This window comes from Lissotriton vulgaris, chromosome 8, assembly GCF_964263255.1.
Source record: "Lissotriton vulgaris chromosome 8, aLisVul1.2, whole genome shotgun sequence".
In the NCBI taxonomy this organism is placed as follows: Eukaryota; Metazoa; Chordata; class Amphibia; order Caudata; family Salamandridae; genus Lissotriton; species Lissotriton vulgaris.
The window spans coordinates 1,504,817,659-1,504,831,433 of NC_141696.1; the positions used below are offsets into that span (position 1 = coordinate 1,504,817,659).

At 50.2% G+C, this 13,775-nt stretch overlaps 1 protein-coding gene across 1 annotated transcript in view; it reads left to right on the forward strand.

Annotated features, from left to right (window-relative positions):
• LOC147699006 (potassium/sodium hyperpolarization-activated cyclic nucleotide-gated channel 2-like) overlaps positions 1-13,775 on the forward strand; it is a 1,915,905-nt gene that overhangs the window by 1,858,941 nt on the left and 43,189 nt on the right. The gene's annotated exons all lie outside the window — the stretch shown is intronic.

Sequence of the window (13,775 nt, forward strand, 5' to 3'; positions counted from 1 at the left end):
TTTTGTACCCTCCTTGCATACTCCAGTTTGAGCCAGTTCAGGGAGCCCTTGGCTCCTACTCTGGCTCGAAATTCGACATAAGACATGGGAGTATCCTCCCCTCTGTCCAACCCCTCCTCTGGGAGGGACCCCTGAGTTGTTCCAACCCTTTCCCTAGGGTACTTATGGGATTACCTGTGGGTGGTTCTTTAGATTCGTAGTGGGAGAAAACTCAAGCCTAAAACCTTGTCACTCTTCGACTGTCTGGACACTTCGACTTCGCTGGACTTCGCCTGGAACAGGGACTGCATCAAGGAAGACTCCTCCTGCTTCTGGTTGTGAGAAGTTGGCCTGGCATATGCTGTACACTATTCTAGTGGGCATCTTGCACTAGTCCAAACAACCCTTATTGATGATAGGTTTAATACAATATTTATTGAAAGCTCTCCTAGTGGTAGCTATGGAGAGCAGCCTTCAGGCTAAGTCTTGAAGGAGTGTAAAGCAGCTTGGTTTACCATATTATAACCTCTTGAATGTCTAAATGAAAAGAGAACCACATAAGGTGTGTATATATATATATATATATATATATATATATATATATAATATGTATTTATTTCTAAACACTCTCTAGTAATCCCTTTATGAGATTACAGAGCAAAGTACAAAATTTCAATGCAATAGAACTTCAGTAAATAGTACAATATACAGTGGGCCCCAGGGGTGTACCAAACCATATATTAAGAAAGTTGTAAAAGAACCACGACTTGACTAGACACTAGGCCTAGAGTCGTAGAATTGCTGGGACCACAAGGAACCACCGAAGGTAGTGACACAGGGGACCCACGGGGACGCGTGCAGTGTGAGAACACAGCTGTGAAACCCCGTTATCTTCAATGGGGAAAGTCGCGGTTGGAAATTTAAATTTATGGTCACTTAGGAGAGGACTTTGAGCAAACCCCTTTAGATTTAAGGGGTTCTAGGGCCAACACCCTCGGGAGCACCAGAGTACTCGAGTTTCCTCACCCAGGGAAGCCAGGGAAGGTGTCTTTGGGTGTCGGGAATCGTCATTGATTTCAGTGGCGATCTGTTGCAAAGTGCTGCTGCCGTGGAGAAGAAAAGTGTCCGGTGTGATCCAAGCCTGGATCGAAGATGTGAGGAACCTGAAAGCAGAGGGGACAGAGTCTGGGTCACTTGTCAGGGACTAGGGGCACGATAGACGAGTGCCCACCGATGTAGGGTGATTCAGGTGTGAAGAGGTGAAGCCTGACTATGCAGCCACGAAGACCAGGAGGCGTCGTCGACGACCAGGAGCTGGATTTGAGCTGTTCCATGAAGGATGTCGAGTGCTGCGGTGTTGGTGCCTGGATTGGACCCAACAAGCCTTGGCAACAGCAACCCACGCAGGAAGAGAAAAGATGCTTCGCAAGGTCCGGGGGACTCACCAAGTAGGGTATAGTCAGGGCACGTCTGGAGCAACCAGGGAAGCCCAAGGTAAGTTAAAGTTGCCTTCTCATGGACCCACCAGTCAACGGACCAGGGATCAAGGGGGTACCTCGAGCGAAAACACAGAGGGCCGGCTCAAGGAACACTCGTGGTGTATAGGCCAGCAATCTTCGGTGGAAAAGGTGCTCTGGGTCTGGACTACAAGTAACCCAATGCACAGCCTCAAGGGACGTCGAGAAGCTGATGCACTTGCAAATGTGCACAGTGTCCAGGGGTTCCAGTTTGTGGAACGGAACCGTCCCCTACCTCCCTTGGGCGATGGCTCAGTACGAACTCTCTGGGCTCCGATAGCGATCCAACAGCGTCCCTGGCAACACGGTCTCCTCCCCTTTCTCTTCCCGTGCAGGAACCAATCGCGATTGACGGAAGACCGGAAGGACCTGACGCTGACCCCGGAAGTCCCGCCTATGATCCCGGCCCGGAACCCGGAAAAGGCGACTGCGGAGAAGGAGGAGCGTTCTTGACGGCGGACTCATGGCAGGAGACAGCATACCGAGAACTGGAGGCGGTGGATGGAGATAGCGGAGGCACAGGAGAAGAGAAGACCGGAGGCGAGGACGAGGAGATCTGGAGCGAGGACTGGTGGAGTCCCCAGGAGGTGGCTGGAGAGCGGCCGCAACTCGGAGAAGAGTTGCGGCGGGGCATATGAGTACCCTGTCTCCTGGCTCCCAGGTCGAACTGTATAATTGTGTATATAGAGCATCCCCTCACTGTATAGCACTCCTAGGAGCACTGTATATAGAACACTACCCGAGACACTGTACGTAGAGAACCCCACACCGGATCCCTCACTGATTTCACCCTCTTCCTTCCCGCTAGTACTCTTTCCCACCTTCGCCCCTTCCGAACCCTCCTCACTCTCCCTTTTTCCCTACCACAACCCGGGTGTTGGTGCCATTATTCAGAGTCCAAACTGGAGGACTAATTGCCCTGTTCTCTCTCTCTTTAACTCCGAGGGCCACCGGACCCAGAGAACAAGAAGAAGAAGACGTACAGCCAGAACTCATCCCGGACATTTCCTCCCTGACGACTGCATCCAAGAACCCTTCCTTCTTCAATCCTTTGTTATCTATACCTTCCACAAACCCCGTCTGTGTGTGTGACAATAAAGAAAGCTAAGACATAGCTCACTACATCCGGCCTCCACGCCTGTTATTCTGGTCTACCCAAACCCATAGCCCACACAGTTCCAAGGCACCCACGAGGGCTGCAGGTCTCAGCTTTGCTGAGGACTCAGGTCGGCCTCAGGGAAGCATGGAAATCCACCTCCTGTGTTGCAAATACTTCGGAGTCCGGCGGGAGCTTCGGAGAGGCAAACTGGTCTGATGCGTCTTTGGTGCCTGCCAAGCAGGGGAGTAACTCCTTTACTCAAAGGAGATTCTTCAGTCATCCAGCGTCGTGCAGATCGTCAAAGTTTCAGGATTCAGTATCAGAGTTTCGTCCTGGTGTAATCTAAAGTCCTGTTGCCAGGGCTTCATATCTTATACCCAAGGAAGGGGTTGAACAAACTCTCGGGACCCACCTATGGGAGGGTCCGGAAAGAGGGGTGGCTATACCCATTTCCTTTGTCCAGTTTTGCACCAGAGCAGGGGCTGGTAGCCCCTGCAACCGGTTTGAACTGGGCTTTGCACAGGGGCACGAAATGTGCACCCAGTGCTGAATTCAAAGCACTCTCAGAGTGCACCCACCCAGCCCCAATACACTAAAGCCTGTCTGGGAGGTGGTGACACATCCCTGTGATAGGACACCTATTGTCCAGGCCTCCCCTACCAGAGTTTCGTCCAGCAGCAGGAGGCCAGACTCGTGTCTGTGGCATCCATTTTGTGATGCCACGGTTCTTTCAAACTGGTACCGGGTGTACCGGCGTATACATGTCTCTCCCTCTTGAAGGGTGGAATCTACCCCCGTTGCCAGGACTGGCGGGGTTATGATTCCTAAGTGTTTGACTCCTAACAGGACGTGTTTCCTTGCAGCCATTCCAAAGTTAGCATTTACTGCATGGTTATAATGCACTTAAGAGTATATGGTCTGGCTGCATCATAGAAAAACCCCAGAGAATAGATTCCGAAGGATGCAGAGGAGCCCTGCTCATGCATGAGCGCCCTCTCACACAAACCCCAGCACCCTGCCTTCAGGATTGATAAGGCCTGCAATAGGGGTGACTGATAGGTTTATATGTGTAGTGATATAAGGTAGATATAGGGAACCTATATCTAAGTAAGGGGTGCATATACCACCTTAGCCAGGCTGCAGTAGCAGACCTTTGGTGTCATATTGGAAGGCTTCCCAGGGATGGCATAATACATGCTTCAGCCCCTGGTAGGTCTCTGGGGTACCTATGCCCTTGGTATCTAAGGTACTATATACTAGGGACTCATACAGGTACCCCAGTAACCAAACTGGAGTGTACCTAAAGTACTTGGAATCATTTTAAAGTGGAAGCAGCTAGGCTGGGGTCCTGGATAGCAGGGCCCCAGCCAGACTAAAGTTGAAAAACAGTGAAACACTAGCAAAAAGTGGGGGTAACCATAAGAAGCATATCCTACTCTCCTACACAATCCTCCCCCCCAAACGCAGGGACATTAAACTCACCTTGACCAGTTGAGTCTTCATGTTCTAAGTGGAAATATCTGGAGAGTCCATCTGCATTGGCATGGTTACTCCCAGGTCTATGTTCCACTGTATAGTCCATTCCCTGTTGGGAAATGGACCACCTCAAAACTTTGGGGTTTTCACCCTTTATTTGTTTTAGCCATAAGAGGGGCGTATGGTCAGTCTGAACAGTGAAGTGAGTGCCAAACAAGTATAGCATCAGCTTCTTTAGAGCCCAAACCACAGCAAAGGCCTCCGTCTCAATAGCTGACAAACGTTTCTCTCTATGTATGTATGTAATTAAATTTATAGGGCGCACAGCTACCCACCGTGGGGTTTCCCGGCGCCAAGATAACAAGGCCTGCAGGTCAAAAGACAGCTTATTGAGGGAAGAACCAAGTCTTCAAGTCCTTACGGAACTTGACAAATCAGGATTCAAATTTCAATGCCACAGGAAGAGAGTTCCAGAGCTTCGGACCAAGGTGAGCGAAGGAGCCACCGCCCATTCTTACAAGTCTGATCCGGGGGATCGAATAATTACCCAGTGATGAGGACCTGAGAGAACGGCGGGGAACATAAGGGTGGACGAGGGACAGAAGATATGGGGTCGCTAAACCCTGCTTGATTTTAAACATGAAACAAAGCGCCTTGAACTTTATGCGGCTCTCTATCCGCAGCCAGTGTAAGTCCCGAAGGAAAGGGGAGATCGATGATCTCCTTGGGACACTGCAGAGGAGACGGGCAGCTGAATTCTTTACCAGTTGAAGCTTCCTCTGAATCTCCTGGCTGCCTCCCAAGTAAAGCATGTTACCGTAGTCCCGGCGAAAGATGACTAGGGCCTGGACCACGGTTCGTCTGGTAGAAGCTGGGAGCATCTAGAAGATTTTCCGCAGCCACCTTAAGATGGTAAAACAGGTGGCTGCCACACTGACTGCTTGTTGACGCATAGATAGGGAATCATAGAACATGAAGCCCAAGTTGCGCACTTGGGAGACAGGTTGAGGTAGCGGACCCATTTCTGGGGGCCAATGTTGAGGGCCCCAAAGATGTTTGTGCTTACCTAGTATCACCACCTCAGTTGTGTCCCCATTCAACTTCAAGAGGTTAGCCTGCATCCATTCAGCCACCCGACTCAGGCCTAGCTGAAGAGTGGAGGGAGAGCAGCCCGTGTCCGAGGAGAGTGTAAAGATAATTTGAGTATCATCTGCGTAGGAGTACAGGGCTAGCCCAGCCTCCCCCACTATTGAGGCCCGGGGTCTCACGTAGATATTAAAGAGCATTGGACTCAACGTGGACCCCTGGGGGACCCCATCCGCAGATGCTCGAAAAGAGGAAGAGCAATTAGGGGAACAAACCTGGAAGGTGCGCTGGTTCAGGAAGGAGGCTAACCAATTCAAAACTGGTCCTACCACTCCCACGATTCTAAGCGCCTTAAGAAGAATAGAGTGCGACGCCGTGTCGAACGCAGCACTTAGATCCAATAGGATAAGTGCCGCAGTTTCTCCCCGATCCAGGCGGAGCCGCAAGGCCTCTGTTACCCCTAAAAGGGCCGTTTCGGTGGAAAAATACGTACGGAACCCTGATTGGGAAGGATGTAAATATTTCACCTTCTCAATATGAGAAGTCAAATGGATGTTAACGTGTTTTTCAAGAATCTTTGAAAACACAGGCAACAGGGAAATAGGGCGGAAATTAGAGTGGATATTGGGGTCCGCCCTGGGCTTTTTCAGCAAGGGAACCACCATGGCTCTCTTCCAGTCAGCAGGAACGCGTGCAATGAGGCATTAAGTAAGTCTTTAATGACTAAGAGGAAGTCCATAGAAAGCTGTCGCAAAACTGCAACAGGAATAGGATCCTCGGGGGAGCCAGATTTCACCCTTTCAAGGCAACTAAGGAAAGAAATTTGATCCAGCCGAGGCCACTCAGATAGCAGTACTCCAGTAGGAGTGTTACTAAGGTCCGTTCCAACGGACTCTCCACTACATAAAAGGGGAAGGAACGGAAAGAGAATTATAAGTAGTTTCCACTTTGATGATGAAAAAGTCCGCAATTTGGTTACGCTGAACTTCCCCAAGAACAGGAGGGGTAGGTAAGACGTCAGCGCCAGCTAACATTTTTACCATGGCAAAAAGTGTTTTAGGGCGGTTATATGCCTTAGAAATGGAGTTGTGAGACATACTCCGCCTTAACTTTTTGACATGCTAGATGGTAATTTTTTATGGAGTTAACTGAGCCCGAAGAAACCTTAAGAGGGGGGGGTTCCAACTGACTTGTTAACGAACTGCAGCTGAAAGTGAAATTACAATCAGGGCACTTAAAGTTCCGACAGTATATTAAGGGGTGCACAGATGTGAGATTTACCTCGCATCCGACGCAAAGCGGCTGCACAGTTTTTCAGGCATGAGCTGCTCCCTGATACAGAAGGGACATGATGGCTGGGCGCTGCAGGGCGCGGACGGGCGCAGACGGGCTTGCCTCTGGCGCACCTGCTGTGCACGCCTGCATCCGGTCGTTTATAAGCGGCCGGTCGAGACCGGGGGCGTGGCTAAAGGCGGAAGTAGTCCTTCCTCACCACTCGCGGTTATGAGCGAGGGGAAGGAGGCGCCATGTTTATAAAGTAATGCAGATTAACTGACAACAACTCCCCAAGCGAATCCCGCAAGCCCCAACAATAAAATCCAGCGAAGGAACAAGTGTTCCTGTGAGAGTTAATATTTTAAGTGCAGGTATGCGGAATCAAGCTTGGCAGCAGGCTCAATAAAGTCTATTGCAGACCAATGCGAGCCTGCACCCGGTCGCTTATGAGCGGCCGGTCGTCATCGGGGGCGTGGTTAAAGGCGGAAGTAGTCCTTCCTCACCACTCGCGGTTATGAGCGAGGGGAAGGAGGCGCCATGTTTATAAAGTAATGCAGATTAACTGACAACACCTCCCCAAGCGAATCCCGCAAGTCCCAACAATAAAATCCAGCAAAGGAACAAGTGTTCCTGTGAGACTTAACATTTTAAGTGCAGGTATGCGGAATCAAGCTTGGCAGCAGGCTCAATAAAGTCTATTGCAGACCAATGCGAGCCTGCACCCGGTCGCTTATGAGCGGCCAGTCGTGACCGGGGGCGTGGCTAAAGGCGGAAGTAGTCCTTCCTCACCACTCGCGGTTATGAGCGAGGGGAAGGAGGCGCCATGTTTATAAAGTAAGGCAGATTAACTGACAACACCTCCCCAAGCGAATCCTGCAAGTCCCAACAATAAAATCCAGCGAAGGAACAAGTGTTCCTGTGAGAGTTAACATTTTAGGTGCAGGTATGCGGAATCAAGCTTGGCAGCAGGCTCAATAAAGTCTATTGCAGACCAACACGCGCCTGCACCCGGTCGCTTATGAGCGGCCGGTCGTGACCGGCGGCGTGGCTAAAGGCGGAAGTAGTCCTTCCTCACCACTCGCGGTTATAAGCGAGGGGAAGGAGGCGCCATGTTCATAAAGTAATGCAGATTAACTGACAACACCTCCCCAAGCGAATCCCGCAAGTCCCAACAATAAAATCCAGCGAAGGAACAAGTGTTCCTGTGAGAGTTAAAATTTTAAGTACAGGTATGCAGAATCAGGCTTGGCAGCAGGCTCAATAAAGTCTATTGCAGACCAATACGAGCCTGCACCCGGTCGCTTATGAGCGGCTAGTCGTGACCGGGGGCGTGGCTAAAGGCGGAAGTAGTCCTTCCTCACCACTCGCGGTTATGAGCGAGGGGAAGGAGGCGCCATGTTTATAAAGTAATGCAAATTAACTGACAACACCTCCCCAAGCGAATCCCACAAGTCCCAACAATAAAATCCAGCGAAGAAACAAGTGTTCCTGTGAGAGTTAATATTTTAAGTGCAGGTATGCGGAATCAGGCTTGGCAGCAGGCTCAATAAAGTCTATTGCTGACCAACCTGCGCCTGCACCCGGTCGCTTATAAGCGGCCGGTCGTGACCAGGGGCGTGGCTAAAGGCGGAAGTAGTCCTTCCTCACCACTCACGGTTATGAGCAAGGAGAAGGAGGTGCCATGTTTATAAAGTAATGCAGATTAACTGACAACACCTCCCCAAGCGAATCCCACAAGTCCCAACAATAAAATCCAGCAAAGGAACAAGTGTTCCTGTGAGAGTTAAAATTTTAAGTGCAGGTATATACGGAATCAGGCTTGGCAGCAGGCTCAATAAAGTCTATTGCAGACCAACGCACGCCTGCACCTGGTCGCTTATAAGCAGCCGGTCGTGACCTGGGGCGTGGCTAAAGGCGGAAGTAGTCCTTCCTCACCACTCGCGGTTATGAGCGAGGGGAAGGAGGCGCCATGTTTATAAAGTAATGCAGATTAACTGACAACACCTCCCCAAGCGAATCCCACAAGTCCCAACAATAAAATCCAGCGAAGGAACAAGTGTTCCTGTGAGAGTTAAAATTTTAAGTGCAGGTATGCGGAATCAGGCTTGGTAGCAGGCTCAATAAAGTCTATTGCAGACCAATGCGCGCCTGCACCCGGTCGCTTATAAGCGGCCGTTCGTGACTGGGGGCGTGGCTAAAGGCGGAAGTAGTCCTTGCTCACCACTCGTGGTTATGAGCGAGGGGAAGGAGGTGCATTGTTCATAAAGTAATGCAGATTAACTAACAACACCTCCCCAAGCGAATCCCGCAAGTCCCAACAATAAAATCCAGCGAAGGAACAAGTGTTCCTGTGAGAGTTAAAATTTTAAGTGCAGGTATGCAGAATCAGGCTTGGCAGCAGGCTCAATAAAGTCTATTGCAGACCAATATGAGCCTGCACCCGGTCGCTTATGAGCGGCCAGTCGTGACCGGGGGCGTGGCTAAAGGCGGAAGTAGTCCTTCCTCACCACTCGCGGTTATGAGCGAGGGGAAGGAGGCGCCATGTTTATAAAGTAATGCAAATTAACTGACAACACCTCCCCAAGCGAATCCCACAAGTCCCAACAATAAAATCCAGCGAAGAAACAAGTGTTCCTGTGAGAGTTAAAATTTTAAGTGCAGGTATGCGGAATCAGGCTTGGCAGCTAGCTCAATAAAGTCTATTGCAGACCAACGCGGGCCTGCACCCGGTCGCTTATGAGCGGCCGGTGGTGACCAGGGGCGTGGCAAAAGGCGGAAGTAGTCCTTCCTCACCACTCGCGGTTATGAGCGAAGGGAAGGAGGTGCCATGTTTATAAAGTAATGCAGATTACCTGACAACACCTCCCCAAGCGAATCCCGCAAGTCCCAACAATAAAATCCAGTGAAGGAACAAGTGTTCCTGTGAGAGTTAAAATTTTAAGTGAAGGTATGCGGAATCAGGCTTGGCAGCAGGCTCAATAAAGTCTATTGCAGACCAACGCGTGCCTGTACCCGGTCGCTTATAAGCGGCCGTTCGTGACCGGGGGCACTAAAGGCGGAAGTAGTCCTTCCTCACCACTCGCGGTTATGATCAAGGGGAAGGGGGCGCCATGTTTGTAAAGTAATGCAGGTTAACTGACAACACCTCCCCAAGTGAATCCCGCAAGTCCCAACAATAAAATCCAGCGAAGGAACAAGTGTTCCTGTGAGTGTTACATTTTTAAGTGCAGGTATGCGGAATCAGGCTTGGCAGCAGGCTCAATAAAGTCTATTGCAGACCAACGCGCGCCTGCACCCGGTCGCTTATAAGCGGCCGTTTGTGACTGGGGGCGTGGCTAAAGGCGGAAGTAGTCCTTCCTCACCCCTCGCGGTTATGAGCGAGGGGAAGGAGGCGCCATGTTTATAAAGTAATGCAGATTAACTGACAACACCTCCCCAAGCGAATCCCACAAGTCCCAACAATAAAATCCAGCGAAGGAACAAGTGTTCCTGTGAGAGTTAAAATTTTAAGTGCAGGTATGCGGAATCAGGCTTGGTAGCAGGCTCAATAAAGTATATTGCAGACCAACGCGCGCCTGCACCCGGTCGCTTATGAGCGGCCGTTCGTGACTGGGGGCATGGCTAAAGGCGGAAGTAGTCCTTCCTCACCACTTGTGGTTATGAGCGAGGGGAAGGAGGCACCATGATTATAAAGTAATGCAGATTAACTGACAACACCTCCCCAAGCAAATCCCACAAGTTCCAACAATAAAATCCAGCAAAAGAACAAGTGTTCCTGTGAGAGTTAACATTTTAAGTGCAGGTATGCGGAATCAGGCTTGGCAGCTAGCTCAATAAAGTCTATTGCAGACCACCGCGCGCCTGCACCCGGTCGCTTATGAGCGGCCGGTCGTGACCAGGGGCGTGGCTAAAGGCGGAAGTAGTCCTTCCTCACCACTCGCGGTTATGAGCGAAGGGAAGGAGGTGCCATGTTTATAAAGTAATGCAGATTACCTGACAACACCTCCCCAAGTGAATCCCGCAAGTCCCAACAATAAAATCCAGTGAAGGAACAAGTGTTCCTGTGAGAGTTAAAATTTTAAGTGCAGGTATGCGGAATCAGGCTTGGCAGCAGGCTCAATAAAGTCTATTGCAGACCAATGCGCGCCTGTACCCGGTCGCTTATAAGTGGCCGTTCGTGACCGGGGGCACTAAAGGCGGAAGTAGTCCTTCCTCACCCCTCGCGTTTATGAGCGAGGGGAAGGGGGCGCCATGTTTGTAAAGTAATGCAGATTAACTGACAACACCTCCCCAAGTGAATCCCGCAAGTCCCAACAATAAAATCCAGCGAAGGAACAAGTGTTCCTGTGAGAGTTAAACTTTTAAGTGCAGGTATGCGGAAGGAGGCTTGGCAGCAGGCTCAATAAAGTCTATTGCAAACCAACGCGCGCCTGCACCCGGTAGCGTATAAGCGGCCGGTCGCGACCGGGGGCGTGACTAAAGGCGGAAGTAGTCCTTCCTCACCACTCGCGGTTATGAGTGAGGGGAAGGAGGCGCCATGTTTATAAAGTAATGCAGATTAACTGACAACACCTCCCCAAGCAAATCCCACAAGTCCCAACAATAAATTCCAGCGAAGGAAAAGTGTTCCTGCGAGAGTTAAAATTTGAAGTGCAGGTATGCGGAATCAGGCTTGGCAGAGGCTCAATAAAGTCTATTGCAGACCAACGCGCGCCTGCCCCCGGTCGCTTATAAGCGGCCGGTCGTGACTGGGGGCGTGGCTAAAGGCAGAAGTAGTCCTTCCTCACCACTCGCGGTTATGAGCGAGGGGAAGAAGGCGCCATGTTTATAAAGTAATGCAGATTAACTGTCAACACCTCCCCAAGCAAATCCCACAAGTCCCAACAATAAAATCCAGCGAAGGAACAAGTGTTCCTGTGAGACTTAAAATTTTAAGTGCAGGATTGCGGAATCAGGCTTGGCAGCAGGCTCAATAAAGTCTATTGCAGACCAACGCGCGCCTGCACCCGGTTGCTTATAAGCGGCCGTTCGAGACAATGGGCGTGGATAAAGGTGGAAGTAGTCCTTTCTCGCCACTCGCGGTTATGAGCGAGGGGAAGGATGCGCCATGTTTATAAACTAATGCAGATTAACTGACAACACCTCCCCAAGCAAATCCCACAACTCCCAACAATAAAATCCAGCGAAGGAACAAGTGTTCCTGTGAGAGTTAAAATTTTAAGTACAGGTATGCGGAATCAGGCTTGGCAGCAGGCTCAATAAAGTCTATTGCAGACCAACGCGCGCCTGCACCCTCTCGCTTATAAGCGGCCGTTCGAGACCATGGGCGTGGATAAAGGCGGAAGTAGTCCTTCCTCGCCACTCGCGGTTATGAGCGAGGGGAAGGAGGCGCCATGTTTATAAAGTAATGCAGATTAACTGTCAACACCTCCCCAAGCGAATCCCACAAGTCCCAACAATAAAATCCAGCGAAGGAACAAGTGTTCCTGTGAGAGTTAACATTTTAAGTGCAGGTATGCGGAATCAGGCTTGGCAGCAGGCTCAATAAAGTCTATTGCAGACTCAGGGGGGTCAGCCTTCTGCTAATAAAAGCTACTGGCAGGTCCTGACCTTCATCATTCAATTGTGATAACACAGCCCCACCCCCAACTCAGATGCATCTGTTTGGACAATGAATTCTTTGGAGTAATTAGGACTTTGCAGAATGGGAGCAGTGCACACGGCCTGCTTCAGGTCATCAAATGCCTTTTGACAGCTGACTGTTTCAGGGGGGGTCACAATGGATCCATACCCCTTAACAAATCTTCTGTAGTACCCAGTCAGGCCCAGGAAAGCCCTGACCTGAGTCTGGGTAGTTGGAGCAACCCAGTCCATGATGGTCTGGATTTTGCTCTGGAATAGTTTAACCTGGCCTCCACCTACAAGGTGGCCCAAGTGCACAAGCCTTATCTGGAATTTAGTAGCCTTGATAGTTACCTGCTTCCTGCTGGGCCTCCAAAACATTTCTCAGGTGGACCAGGTGATCCTCCCAGGTGGAGCTAAAGACAGCAATATCATCTAGATATGCTGGGCGATAGTCTTCCATGCCTGTTAGGACTTTATTCACCAACCTTTGAAAAGTGACAGGTGCATTCTTCAAACCAAAGGGCATCACACAAATTGGTAGTGCCCACTAGGGGTAGAAAACGCTGTCTTGGGCTTTGCATCATAAGCTTGTCTGATCTGCTAGTAGCCAGCTGTCAGATCAAATGTGCTCAGAACCTTGGCTGAGGCAAAAGTATCTATCAGCTCCTCTGCTCTTGGTATTGGATGGACATCAGTCCTATTGACTGCATTGAGACCCCTGTAGTCTACACAAAACGGCATCTCTCTCTTACCACCCTGGGTGTGAGGTTTGGGCACTAAGACTACTGGATTAGCCCAAGGGCTATCTGAGGGTTCAATAACTCCCAAATTCAACATCTTCTGGACTTCAGTCCTGATACAGGCCCTGACATTGTCAGGTTGCCTGTAAATCTTATTTTTAACAGGCAGACTGTCCCCAGTGTCCACTTCATGAGTGTGCCAGGTAGTCTGACTTGGAGTCAGAGAGAACATATGTCTATACTTATTGAGCACCTGTCTGCAATCAGCGTGCTGCTGGGCAGTGAGGCTGCCCGCCAAGTCTACACCATTCACTGACCCATCATCAGGGTTCTGTGAGAGCAGGTCAGGGAGTGGGTCACTCTCTTCCTTCTGTCCCTCATCAGTAGCCATGGGCAAGCCCATGTCTGCCCTGTCAACATATGGTTTCAGTCTGTTGACATGGAGCACCCTATGGGGGCTCCTGGGAGTTCCAATGTCTGCCAAGTATGTAACCTCTCCCTTCTGTTCAACAATTGTATGGGGGCCACTCCACTTGTCCTGGAGGGCTGCTGGGGCCACAGGCTCCAACACCCACACTTTCTGCCATAGCTGGCAAATAGTCAGCACAGCCTTTTAGTTATGCCAGGCGTTTTACAATTCCTGGCTAGCCTCAAGGTTTTTGGTTACCTTTTTCATATACTCCGCCATCCTGGAGCGGAGACCAAGTACATAGTCCACAATATCCTGTTTGGGAGGTTTGAGAGGTCACTCTCATCCCTCCTTTACTAGACAGAATAGACCTCTTACAGGATGCCCAAACAGAAGTTCAAAAGGGCTGGAAACAACTCCCTTCTGAGGAACCTCCCTGTATGCAAATAGAAGGCAGGGCAAAAGGATCTCCCATCTGCGCCTAAGCTTTTCTGGGAGACCTTTGATCATGCCCTTTAAGGTTTTGTTGAATCTCTCAACTAAACCATTGCATTGTGGGTGATAGGGTG